This window comes from Bufo gargarizans, chromosome 1 (assembly GCF_014858855.1).
Source record: "Bufo gargarizans isolate SCDJY-AF-19 chromosome 1, ASM1485885v1, whole genome shotgun sequence".
Lineage (NCBI taxonomy): Eukaryota > Metazoa > Chordata > Amphibia > Anura > Bufonidae > Bufo > Bufo gargarizans.
Window position 1 is genome coordinate 379,687,121 of NC_058080.1, and position 14,351 is coordinate 379,701,471.

General features: G+C 42.9%; 1 protein-coding gene across 3 annotated transcripts in view; it reads right to left on the minus strand.

Annotated features, from left to right (window-relative positions):
- OCEL1 (occludin/ELL domain containing 1) overlaps positions 1-14,139 on the minus strand; it is a 58,044-nt gene extending 43,905 nt beyond the window's left edge. For 2 of the 3 annotated variants that reach the window (XM_044285276.1, XM_044285261.1), the window contains exon 1: positions 14,036-14,090. The gene's annotated coding sequence lies outside the window, so the exon portion shown is untranslated. Of the gene's footprint in view, positions 1-14,035 lie in introns of all 3 variants that reach the window. The other variant, XM_044285268.1, reaches the window with a different exon arrangement.
- Between the last annotated feature and the right edge of the window lie 212 nt (positions 14,140-14,351).

Here is a 14,351-nt window from a genome sequence, read left to right on the forward strand (position 1 = left end):
GTGTCCCCTCACAGTATTTATGCCTAGATATGTGTCCCCTCACAGGAGTTGTATCCAGATATGTGCCCCATCACAGTAGTTATACCAGATATGTGTCCCTTCATAGTAGCAATGCCCAGATATGTGCCCCCTCACAGTAGTTATGCCCAGATATGTGCCCCTCCATAGTAGCGATGCCCAGATATGTGCCCCCTCACAGTAGTTGTAGCCAGATATGTGCTCCCTCACTGAAGATATTCCCAGATATGTGCCCCCTCACAGCAGTTATGCCCAGATATGTGCCCCTCACAGTAGTTATACCAGATATGTGTCCCTTCATAGTAGCGATGCCCAGATATGTGCCCCCTCACAGTAGTTATATCCAGATATGTGCCCCTTCACTGAAGATATTCCCAGATATGTGCCCCTTCACAGTAGTTATGCCCGATATGTGCCCCTCACAGTAGTTATATCCAGATATGTGCCCACTCATAGTAGTTATACCAGATATGTGCCCCTCACAGTAGTTATGCCAGATTATGTGCCCCCTCACAGTAGTTATGCCAGATTAGGTGCCCCCTCGAAGTAGTTATGGCAGATTAGAGATGCCCACCATCATCATCATCAGTGCCAGGAAGGGAGTCACACACTGCACAGGGGGCACCATCATCATCATCATCATCAGTACCAGGGAGGGAACCACACACTGCACAGGGGGCATCATCATTAGTGCCTTCCTTCCCCCCTCCCCCAGTCTGCAGCTTTAGGAAAAAAAAAAAAATGACGTGCTCCCACACTCTTTCCCGGTCTTTCAGCGCTCCTCCCACAGCCAGCAGCGCGATGTGCGGCCAGCAGGGGGAGCGCTGGAGCCCTGCTTCACTCTGGATACAGCCCGGCAGTGACAAGAATTGCTGGGTGTGTGAGTGCGTGTGCCCCCCCTTTGCCTCTGCACCAACCTCCCCCCTTCCTCCTTGTCCAGACAGGCATGCCAAAATGCTTCTGTTTCTCCGAACTCCTCCAGAAAGTAGTCTCTCCTTCCTACCTACCTCCTGCATAGCTGCCACCATCAAATCGGCGCAGTGTTAATACATGTTTGAAGAGCGCTCAGATGGGGCCCTGCATTGTCACTGTACTTCATGCCGGGCCCCGTCAGAGCCTTCCATGAGTCAGGGCTTTACTCTGTCTCGCCTGACCTAAGGGACAGGTCGCAAGTGCGACCGCTGCGACCCCTATAGCTACGCCACTGACTGGCTGCACTTATTGTACAGTATCAGACTGTGTAGAGACACACTCCCAACTGGTAACACTCAATGGTTCATGTCAGCAGAGGTGAAGGATCTTCTGTAAGTAAAAAAAATAAACAACCTATTTTTCTCGGTGTAATTTTTTTCTTGACAGGAGTTGCTTGGGCATTTCCTGTTCATTGGGTGGACTTACTGCCAGAACCCCCACTATAACGGGGTTCCGAAGGCGCACTCGGTCTCCCATCAGCCGCAGACCTGCTGCTTAGCTTCGGGAGCAAGGATCTGTGTTTGACCTCATTCTTTGCTAGCTGGGAGGCTCCCTGCTCCTAGGTCTGCCTTGAGCGCTGAGCTGATCACTCTGTGCTCGACTGGTCGGTCTGTCGGTCATGTGACGCTGGCCACGTCACATGACCCTCACTCCCCACTATAAATACAGGCAGCCTGCTGGCCACAGGTTGCCTGTTAATTTTAGGTTCCTGGGAGTTGTTGGATACCTGTGTACTTACCTGATCCTGTTCCCTGACGATCTTTTGCCTGCTCCTCCTGTACTGCGCATCCTTCCTGGTATTTTGACCTCGGCTTCCACCTGACTATTCTTTGCGGACTCCTCTGGTACTTCTCGACTCTCCTGGTATTTATGACCCCGGCTTCTCCTGACCTTTCTTTGCTTATCCCTCTGTACTGCGTTGTCCTCTTGGTTTTGACCCGGTCTGTTCGCTATCCGTTATTTGTCTTTTCTGTCCTTCCCGCACATATTCTAAGTTAGGGACTGCCGTCCAGTTTTCCCCTGTCATCAGGACTCGTGAGGCAAGTAGGCAGGGCCAGGGGTGAGGGTGGAGCGCAGTGGTCACTATCATCCCCCCTGTGTGTGTGTACGTGACCGTTACACCCACTAACCGCAGAATGCAACACTGGGTAAATGACAGCAGGTCCTTCCACCTTTCTTTTACACAATGCCCCTTCAGACCAAGCTTCACTTGAAAGAGGGTGTATTGAAATTTTCCACGCAGTGCCCTGTCTGGAGAAACTCTCTAGAAAGATAGAACGCTATAGGAGTTGATATGTCAAACTTAGCTCTGCAAAGATATGTTCTGCAACTGCGGTTAGCTCAGAGAGGTTTACATTGCAACAAGCCCTCATGTCATTTTCCGCCTTGCAATATGTTGAAGAGTGTTTATATTCAATATCTGCAAAGATCTTGGATAGGCTCAGATTGCTTCACTGGGGACCTGGTGGGTCCCTGACTGTTTCCACGACTAACCTATGCATTGGCTCACAGAGTGAGCCAATGCAGGCATGCAATATTCTGCCTGCTAGAGATAAAAAACAGATTTTAAGCAAATTAGATTCATTGCAAATTTCACAAAAATTCTTCTTCCCCAAAATCTTATGTTTTGGTGATTTAATTTAGACAAGTGTGTAAAATGGTGCCCGCCATTTGACTATTAAAATTCAGTACACGAGAGATGGAAACAGGGCAGGGGACATGAAGATGGAGGATCACATAACTCTGGGTAAAGTCCTGTCAGGTGGGCTTGCCCACAATGCTTTGCAGTCAGCCTAACAGTCAATCAGGAGGATAATTTCTGGTCTATCAGGCTCTGAAGCACAGATGCCATTGTCAGCTCAGCCACTGATGTGTTAGGCCTCTTCAACTCGGGCGTTGCGGGAAAAGGTGCGGGTGCGTTGCGGGAACATGCGTGATTTTTCAGCGCGAGTGAAAAACATTGTAATGCATTTTGCACGAACTTCACAGAAGTTCCGGGTTGGGATCGGTGTTCTGTAGATTGTATTATTTTCATGGTTATAAGGGAAAATAATAGCATTCTGAATACAGAATGCATAGTACAATAGGGCTGGAGGGGTTAAAAAAAATTAAAAAAATTTAACTCGCCTTAATCCACTTGATCGCGCAGCCCGGCTTCTCTTCTGTCTTCTTCTTTGCTGTGTGCAGGAAAAGGACCTGTGGTGACGTCACTCCAGTCATCACATGGTCCTGCATGATTTTCACGCAGCCCCATTCACTTCTATGGGGCCTGCGTTGCGTGGAAAACGCACAATATAGAGCATGCTGCGATTTTCACGCAACGCACAAGTGATGTGTGAAAATCACCGCTCGTGTGCACAACCCCATAGAAATGAATGGGTCAGGATTCAGTGTGGGTGCAATGCATTCACATCATGCATTGCACCCGCACAGAATACTCACCGGTGTGAAAGGGGCCTTAGGATATGTCTACCATGTATCTGACAGACATCAATTACACTACGTGCAGAATTATTAGGCAAATGAGTATTTTGACCACATCATCCTCTTTATGCATGTTGTCTTACTCCAAGCTGTATAGGCTTGAAAGCCTACTACCAATTAAGCATATTAGGTGATGTGCATCTCTGTAATGAGAAGGGGTGTGGTCTAATGACATCAACACCCTATATCAGGTGTGCATAATTATTAGGCAACTTCCTTTCCTTTGGCAAAATGGGTCAAAAGAAGGACTTGACAGGCTCAGAAAAGTCAAAAATAGTGAGATATCTTGCAGAGGGATGCAGCACTCTTATAATGGCAAAGCTTCTGAATCGTGATCATCGAACAATCAAGCGTTTCATTCAAAATAGTCAACAGGGTCGCAAGAAGCGTGTGGAAAAACCAAGGCGCAAAATAACTGCCCATGAACTGAGAAAAGTCAAGCGTGCAGCTGCCAAGATGCCACTTGCCACCAGTTTGGCCATATTTCAGAGCTGCAACATCACTGGAGTACCCAAAAGCACAAGGTGTGCAATACTCAGAGACATGGCCAAGGTAAGAAAGGCTGAAAGACAACCACCACTGAACAAGACACACAAGCTGAAACGTCAAGACTGGGCCAAGAAATATCTCAAGACTGATTTTTCTAAAGTTTTATGGACTGATGAAATGAGAGTGAGTCTTGATGGGCCAGATGGCTGGATTGGTAAAGGGCAGAGAGCTCCAGTCCGACTCAGACACCAGCAAGGTGGAGGTGGAGTACTGGTTTGGGCTGGTATCATCAAAGATGAGCTTGTGGGGCCTTTTTGGGTTGAGGATGGAGTCAAGCTCAACTCCCAGTCCTACTGCCAGTTTCTGGAAGACACCTTCTTCAAGCAGTGGTACAGGAAGAAGTCTGCAAGGTAAGAAAAACATGATTTTCATGCAGGACAATGCTCCATCACACGCGTCCAAGTACTCCACAACGTGGCTGGCAAGAAAGGGTATAAAAGAAGAAAATCTAATGACATGGCCTCCTTGTTCACCTAATCTGAACCCCATTGAGAACCTGTGGTCCATCATCAAATGTGAGATTTACAAGGAGGGAAAACAGTACACCTCTCTGAACAGTGTCTGGGAGGCTGTGGTTGCTGCTGCACGCAATGTTGATGGTGAACAGATCAAAACACTGACAGAATCCATGGATGGCAGGCTTTTGAGTGTCCTTGCAAAGAAAGGTGGCTATATTGGTCACTAATTTGTTTTTGTTTTGTTTTTGAATGTCAGAAATGTATATTTGTGAATGTTGAGATGTTATATTGGTTTCACTGGTAAAAATAAATAATTGAAATGGGTATATATTTGTTTTTTGTTAAGTTGCCTAATAATTATGTACAGTAATAGTCACCTGCACACACAGATATCCCCCTAAAATAGCTAAAACTAAAAACAAACTAAAAACTACTTCCAAAAATATTCAGCTTTGATATTAATTAGTTTTTTGGGTTCATTGAGAACATGGTTGTTGTTCAATAATAAAATTAATCCTCAAAAATACAACTTGCCTAATAATTCTGCACTCCCTGTAGATACACAAGGCAATCATTTTAGGATCTTGCAGGAAGAGGGGAGGCATTGTGAAGAAGATATATTTAGTCAGGTAGATGGCATTATTAGGTAGAAAGTCAGATTTTAACGTTAGGGACAGGATGGGTCAGTTAGTGTACCATGTGCCAGTGGCCAGGGCTTGAGCTATTCATATTTTGTGCTACTGAAGAGACATAAGCTTTTGAAAGAGACTAATATTACTTTTTTAATGTGCAGCAGCCAGCCTAAAAATCTGTGTAGTTGTAAGGTGGGCCCCACCCCCACAATCAAATTCAATGGTGGACCCTAAGCATTCCTGACCTTAGAAACAGAAAAGTGGGAAATTAATGTATAACTTTGCCCAATTTTATTTTGCAGTAAAAAATTGCAAATCCCTACATTTGCCACTTTAGTGCAAAATTATGGTCAGTCATTACCAGTAATGGAGGAGGTCTCCAATTTTCAAACGTATTTATTAGTTCTAAAATTTTTAGAATGTGCTTTTTTAGGTTTATGGTGAGAGTAGTTGTGCACATGTCAGTCCGCCACTTTATTCACTTCTATGGGACTGACGTAGACAGTGCTCAAAGTGGATGAAGCGATGAACCAACATAGGAATAATTGGGCTCTCCCATTTCTCGCGATCACATGAAGCTCCCAGAAATTGGCCCCACTGCAATTCGATGTTTATCACCTATCCCATGGATAGACAGAAAATAATTTTCTTGGGATAACCCCCTTAACTATGGTATTTCAGGACTGGGACAATTTTAATTTTTATGTTTTCATTTTTATCTCCCTGCTTTCAAAAAGCCATAACTTTTTTTTATTTTTTTCATTCTCATAGACCTATGATGCCTTGTTTTTGTGCAACAAGTTATATTTTGAAATGGCATTATTTAGTTTAAAATATCTTGTATTGAAAAATGGGAAAACAATTCTGATTTGCTCCAAATGGTCTCTGCCTTTTTTTTTTTACAAGTCAAAGTACAGGGAAGAAGAGAAGACAAGAAGCAGGGGCATATGCTTGTCCCTGTCCATTGCCCAAAATACTTGACTGTTACCAACTAATCATGATGAACTATTAATGTGACATCAATCATAGTTATGTCAAAATTACAGTGGACTGAAATTACCACTCTTTAAGTTAAATAAATAAATACATTTCATCAAAGTGACCCTGCATCCTGATGTATTGTTGCACGTCATAGTCATATCGCAATTACAATGGAATCTGTCCAACAGTATAGTGCATTTTTATTGGATAGACTGTTTTCCTTCTGATTGTGTTTCTTGGTAAGCATCAGTATACAAATAAACTGGCAAAAGAAAGAATGGCAATAGACGTGGTCATGTAAGAGGATCTGCCAATGAGAATGAGGGTTGCTGTAGTACAAGTGGAAGCTGCAGCAGCACTGTTGGCTCCAGCCGTCTGACCAGTAGTAGCAGGCCACAGTTGCCCTTTCCCTCCAGTAGGCAATGAATTAATATGGAAGAGAAAGTGGATGATATTGTGGACTAGATGACTCATCATCTCAGTCACAGCAGGATGATGTCAATGTTACCTTTTAAGTTTGACATTGTGCCTGTGAAACAGTGTTCAGAGCATTCCTTCTGGTTGTCCTTAACAGTTAATATGAGGCCCAAGCAATTATTTCCTGTCACCTCTGTCTTCATCAGCCGCCTCCAATTGGGATGCCAAGTTATTCAAGATAGTGTTCCTGTAAGTGTTGTATGAGGTAAGTGTTTAGACTGACATGAGGGTTAAGGCAGAGGTGGAGGACATGATGATTAAAATGTATTGCTTTGTTGGTGGTGATAATAGTGATACTTGTAGCCATGGTGGTGGTGCTAAGGGCACTGGTATATGTGGTGGTTGTGGCACTCCAGCCAAATATAGAGGTGGGAATCATGAGGGGGACAAGGAGCCCATGACATATCTCATTCTGAGAAAAGTGGCAGGGCTAATGATGATAACAATAATGATTGTATGTTGGACAGGACCTGGGAACTGCATCAGGGTGATGAGGATGACATCAGAGAAGTAGAGTGGTGGTGGCAGTAATAAAGAGTGTAGTCAATGTTTAACCAAAAGATCTCAAAAAAATGTGCCAGGGAAATATCTGCTTCTACTGGGGTCAGCTCAGGATCAGATGATGCTGCTGATGTTGGTGTAGGCTCATAAGCTGTGGCTCATAAGCTGTCAGAGCGAGGGCAAGTTCGGTTGGTGGTAGTTGCAGAAATTTTGTGAACGTTGCTGATGGTGGCTCTGTTCGGGCATCTCCCATGTGGGAATGTTTCTCTATATTGCCAGGTGACAAAGCCATGCTCTCTTGGTTTTAGCGTGAAAGGGGTTGGATACAGCCCTAGAAGAACCCAAAGTGTCAAATACTTTTCAGGGCAATTGGGGCACTTTTGATTTCCATTTCAAATCCAATTTATTTGGTCCTAATTTTTAAAGCGGTTATATGCCTGTGTGTAACTGATTATCCTCTGGATACTCAAAATAGCGCCAGACCCATCTCAAACAGCTAATCGTTGGGGGTCCCGGGTGTCAGACTCCCATTGGTCATCAGTTACAAACAGATGGATAACCCCTTTAATAAAGTCTTATTCCAAAGCCCTTATTTATTTATTTTGCCACTAATACACACCAAAAAGGGCTTTAGAACATATAACTGCACCGCTAAATGGCATATATATATTTTTTTGCCACTAATACACGCCAAAAAGGGATTTAGAACATATAACTGCATCGCTGAACGGCAAATATATATTTTTTGCCACTAATACATGTCAAAAGGGGCTTTAGAACATATAACTGCACTGCAGAATGGCAAATAATTTTTATATTTTTTTTGCTATTAATACATGCCAAAAAGGGCTTTAGAACATATAACTGCACCTCTGAATGGCAAATAATGTATATTTTTGTGCCACTAATACACTCCAAAAGAGGGCTTTAGAACAGCAAATAATATATATTTTTTTCCACTAATGCACGCCAAAAAGGGCTGTTATTTTCTCACTTCACCACACAACAGCAAATGCTTTTTTTGTGTCACTAATACACGCCAAAAAGTGCTTTAGAACATATAACCGCACCGCTGAACGGCAAATAATATATATTTTTTTGCCACTAATACACGCCAAAAGGGGCTTTAGAACATATAACTGCACCGCTGAATGGCAAATATATATTTTTTTTGCCACTAATACATGCCAAAAAGGGCTTTAGAACATATAACTGCACCGCTGAACGGCAAATAATATATATTTAATTGCCACTAATATATGCCAAAAAGGGCTGTAATTTTCTCACTTAACCACACAACGGCAAATACTTTTTTTTCTGCCACTAATACACACAAAAAAGTGCTTTAAAAACATATAACTGCACCACTGAACGGCAAATAAGCCCTTATTTTTTTCCACTTATACACGTCACAAAGGGCTTTAGAACATATAACTGCATCTCTGAACGGCAAATATATATATATTTTGCCACTAATACACACAAAAAAAGGCTGTAATTTTTGCACTTCACCACACAACGGCTAATAAGCCCTTTTTTTGCACACCATTACAAGCCAAAAATTGCTTTAGAACATATAACTGCAACGCACAAGGGCAAATAAGACGTATAAATATTTCCTTGCAATAAACCCTGTTAATGGCTGTATCAAACAGCACTTGCACCCCAATAACAAGAACAGTTTGCTGGAATTACAGACCTGTATAATGGCAATTTGGATCCACAGTCAGTGCAGCAAGGTGTAATAGGATTGTTCCCATTAACCAGGCTTTAAACTCCCCTACTGAACCCTGTTCTGCTTCAATACTGTGGAATGATTCCTCCCTGTCCTTTCCCTGAACTTCTTTACAATAAAAGTTTTAAAGTTTAAATGCAATTCGTTACCACGAAGCGTGAGGAAATTCTCATTCAGTGTGAATCAAATTTTTCCTGAAATTTGGATCAATTCCACTTCGTCAGCTTCGATTAGCTCATCTCTAGTCATTATGTATGGTAACTTGTTTGAATATAAAATCTTTTCCTTCAGAAGTTTTCTTTTTGGAGCACTACTGTCGTGAATAGTTTCTTTTGGATGATGACTGAATTTATGGAATATACTCAGCACTGGTATTATTGTGAAAGACAACCTGTTTTCTAGAGATGCTGCTCCTGGGTTTTATATTCTTTGTGCTTTGTGTTTTCTTTCTCCTGTTACAATACCATCATTTTCATGCCACCACTGTAACAACCTACAATGCATTCAGAGCATTTTCAGACCCTTTCACTTTTTTTTACGGCTTTGTGCTAAAATTCGAGTTTTCCCCCATTGTTGTACACTCAATGCTCTGTAATAAAGTGAAATGAGAATGTTCAAAATCTTTGCTAATTTATTGAAAAGGGAAAACTAAAATGATGCATTGACATTAGTATTCAGAACCTCACTATTCAGTACACAGTACTTGAAGCACCTGTTGCAGTGATTATAGCCTTGAGTCTTTTTTGGGTATGGTGCTACAAGGTTTGCACACCTGGATTTGGGAATTTTCTGCTATTCTTCTCTGAAGATCTTCTCAAGATCAAGGTTCTCAAGGTTGGATGGGGACAGCAATTTTCAGGTCTCTTCAGAGATGTTCGATTGGGTTCAAGTCAGGACTCAGTGGCTGGGCCACTCAACGAGATTTAATGAGTTGTCCGTAAGCTACTCCTATGTTGTCTTGTCTGTGTGCTTAGGGTCATTGTCTTGTTGGAAGGTGAACCTCCAGCCCAGTTGGAGGTCCAGAGCTTTCTGAATCAGCTTTTTATTGAGAATATCTCTGTACTTTGCTGATGCTGCCACCATCATGCTTCACCAGCAGTTCCTCCAAAAACAACGCTTAGAATTGAGGCCAAAAAGTTTAATCTTGGTTTCATCAGACCAGAAAATCTTGTTTATCACAGTCTGAGAGTCCTTTTAAGTGCTTTTTTGCAAACTCCAGGAGGGCTTTCATATGTCTTTTACTGAGGAGAATATTCTTTGCATACAGGAACTTTGTAGATCAGCCAGAGTGACCATTAGATTCTTGGTCACCTCTCTTACCAAGTTCCTTCTCCCCCCAATTACTTAGTTTCATGGGGAGGCCAACTTTAGGAAAGAGTCCAGGTTGTTCCAAACTTCTTCCATTTATGAATTATGGAGGCCATTGTGCTCTTGGGAACCTTCAGTGCAAAATAATTTTTTGCACCCTTCTCTAGACCTGTCCCTTTACACAATCCTGTCCCTGTGTTCAACAGGTAGTTATTTCTTCCTCATGGATTGTTTCTTGTTCTAATGCATTGTCAGTAGTGTTGGGACTTTGATCTAAATCTCAGGATAATTTTGATTTGCTGCAAAGCCGAATTTCCTTGTGCTTTGTGGTAGCGAATTTAACCTGAAATAGTGTAAAAAATAAAAATAAAATCATACCTACCTGATCCATATGCTTGCGACGGGCCAGCTGCTGCCATCTTGCTTAAAGATCTCTCATGAAATCCTGCGGGGACGTATGACGTCACCATGACAGCCAGCGTGATTACGTCATCTTAAGCCGCGCAAGTGATCATGACAGATTTTCAAGCAAAATGGAGGCTGGCTCGTCGCGAGCAAATGGATCAGGTAAGTATCATTTTTTATTTTATTTTACACTCTGTTATTTATATCAGATGTCGCGATAATGTGTGAACGTGGCATCTGAGGGGTACTGGAGCAGCACAATCGCCTCTCCCTGTCATTGCACCCACTACTTACAAACAAACGCGCTTCGTAACGAATTAATTTGGTGAAGCAGCCGAATCAAATATTCCAATACTTTGCTCATCTGTAAGGCCCCTTTCACATGGGCGAGTTTTCCGTGCGGGTGCGATGCGTGCGGTGAACGTATTGCACCCGCACTGAATCCTGACCCATTCATTTCTATGGGGCTGTGCACATGAGCGGTGATTTTCACGCATCACTTGTGCGTTGAGTGTAAATCGCAGCATGCTCTATATTGTGCGATTTTCACGCGACGCAGGCCCCATAGAAGTGAATGGGGTGCGTGAAAATCGCATAGCATCCGCAAGCAATTACGGATGCGGTGCGATTTTCACGCACGGTTGCTAGGAGACGATCGGGATGGAGACCCGATCATTATTATTTTGTTATAAGGGAAAATAATAGCATTCTGAATACAGAATGCACAGTAAAACAGCGCTGGAGGGGTTAAAAAAAAATAAAAAAATTTTTAACTCACCTTAGTCCACTTGATCGCGAAGCCCGGCATCTCCTTGTGTCTCCTTTATTGAATAGGACCTGTGGTGAGCATTAAATACAGGTAAAGGACCTTTGATGACGTCACTCCGGTCATCACATGGTACGTCACATGATCTTTTACCATGGTGATTCACCATGGTAAAAGACCATGTGATGACCGGAGTGACGTCATCAAAGGTCCTTTACCTGTATTTAATGCTCACCACAGGTCCTATTCAACAAAGGAGACACAAGGAGATGCCGGGCTTCGCGATCAAGTGGACTAAGGTGAGTTAAATTTTTTTTTTTTTTTTTTAACCCCTCCAGCGTTGTTTTACTGTGCATTCTCTATTCAGAATGCTATTATTTTCCCTTATAACCATTTTATAAGGGAAAATAATACAATCTACAGAACACCGATCCCAAGCCCGAACTTCTGTGAAGAAGTTCGGGTTTGGGTACCAAACATGCACGATTTTTCTCACGCGAGTGCAAAACGCATTACAATGTTTTGCACTCGCGCGGAAAAACCGTGCATTTTCCCGCAACGCACCCGCCTCTTATCCGGGCCAAAAATAAGACACCCCGTGTGAAAGAGGCCTAAGACTCCTTTCACATAAGCGAGTTTTCCGCGTGGATGCAATGCGTGACGTGAACGCATAGCACCGACACTGAATCCTGACTCATTCATTTCAATGTTGTTTTTTCACACATCAGTTCTGCGTTGCGTGAAAACCGCAGCATGTTCTATATTCAGTGTTTTTCACGCAGCCCTAGTCCCATAAAAGTGAATGGGGCTTCAGGCGCGGATGCAATGCATTTTTCACTCATGGTTGCTAAGAGATGTTGTTTGTAAACCTTCAGGTTTTTATCACGTGAGTGAAAAACGCATCAAAACGCATTGCACCCGTGGGGAAAAAAATGAACAACTAAACGCAATCTTAGACAAAACTGACTGAACTTGCTTGCAAAATGGTGCGAGTTTCACTGAACGCACCCTGAATGCATCCGGAGACAATCCGTCATGCTCGTGTGAAAGAGGCCTAAGGCTCCTTTCACACTTGCGTTTTTCTTTTCTGGCATAGAGTTCTATAAGGGGCTCTATAACAGAAAAGAACTGATCAGTTTTAGGCTATATGCACACGACTGTTGTGTGTTTTGCGGTCCGCAAATTGCAGATCCGCAAAACATGGATGGCGTCCGTGTGTGTTCCTCAACTTGCTGAATGGAATGGACAGCCTTTAATATAACTGCCTATTCTTGTCCACAAAGCGCGGACAAGAATAGGACATGTTATATTTTTTTTGCGGTCCACGGAACGGAGCCATGGATGCGGACAGCACATGGAGTGCTGTCCACATCTTTTGCGGCCCCTATTGAAGTGAATGGGTCCACATCCGAGCCGCCAAAACTGCAGCTCGGATACGGACCAAAACAACGGCCGTGTGCATGAGGCCTTATCCCCATGCATTCTAAATGGAGAGCAATCTGTTCAGGATGTATCAGGGTGTCTTCAGTTCAGTCTTTTTGACTGATCAGGCAAAATATTAAACTGCAGCATGCTATGGTTTTATCTCCGGCCAAAAAAACTGCATTTTTTTTTTCCATAGGAATGTATTAGTGCCGGATCCAGAATGCTGGATCCGTCCATCCGGTCTGCCGGATGACACCGGAAAGATGGATCCGGTATTGCAATGCGTTTTTCTGACTGATCAGGCATTTTTTCAGACTGATCAGGATCCTGGCAGTTCCGGCAGGCAGTTCCGGCAACGGAACTGCTTGCCGGATCACTCTGCCGCAAGTGTGAAAGTAGCCTAATTGTCAGATTTCATAGACGGGGGTGTCTTTCAAAATCATGTTCAATCAACTGAATTTACCACAGGTGGACTCCAATGACGTTGCAGAAACATCTCAAAGAAGATGACAAGTGTCACACCAAAGAGTCCGAATACTTATGTCCATGCGCAATTTTAGTTTTCCCTTTTTTTATAAATTTGAAAACCTTTCTAAAATTATGTTTTCACTTTCTCATTATGGGGTGTTGAGTGCATTGTTTTTTATTTTTTATTTTAGCACAAAGCCACAACATAACAAAATGAAAAAAGTGAAAGTATTCTACAGAAATCAGGACAAACCCAAACAAAGTAATCATACGCAAGACAGAAACCTGCTTTTAAGGCCTCATGCACATGGCCTTGAATGGGTCCGTGATCCGTCCACACCGCAAAAAAATTGAACATGTTCTATTTTTTTGCGTTGCGGAGGCACGGACAAAAACACCACGGAAGCACTCCGTAGTGCTTCCGTGGGGTTCCGTGCCTCCGTTCCACACCGCAGCTCCAGATTGCGGACCGGACCCATTCAAGTGAATGGGTCCACATCTGTGATGCGGGGAGCACACAGACGGTGCCCGCATATTGTGGACCCGCTGTTTGCGGGCCGCAATACGGCCACGCTGTGTGCATGAGGCCTAACCTAGCATTTCTTTCATAATGCTGCTGTACTGATGGCAATCTGTGTCTCAAAACAGTTAAAAGTTCAAGGTGACAAAAAAAAAAAAAAAAACTTGATAACTTAGCAAAATTCAGTAACCACAGTAGGCTTTTCAGTCTAATCTAATAATTGAAATGGCAGACTATGCAGAACTAAGGCACAGAACAGACTGTTCGACCTCATTACCTCATTTTCTATCTTGTCTCTTAAGAATAGATATAAATATCCATCCATTACATTCTTACCTGACGTGTTATATTTCTTAGGCCATTTTGTTGTGTCAGGATTGGGACTGATCACCGTGCAGCATTCATTTCCACTTCCTGGTGAAACTCTTCACTTATATTTTGAGAGACGGGAGTCATAGTCTCCTGTACTGTTATCTGCACGCACTATGTAATATCCAGTTATTCATTAACTTTCTCACAAAGAGCGGCATAAGAGGGTGTGCTAGAACATGGAGTAGTTTTAAAGTTGCAGGATTAGTCATTATTAGTAATAATGATAGTATTAGTTATAATAATACTGTGAGAAAGATACAAATGTTCTCATAGCTCTTAT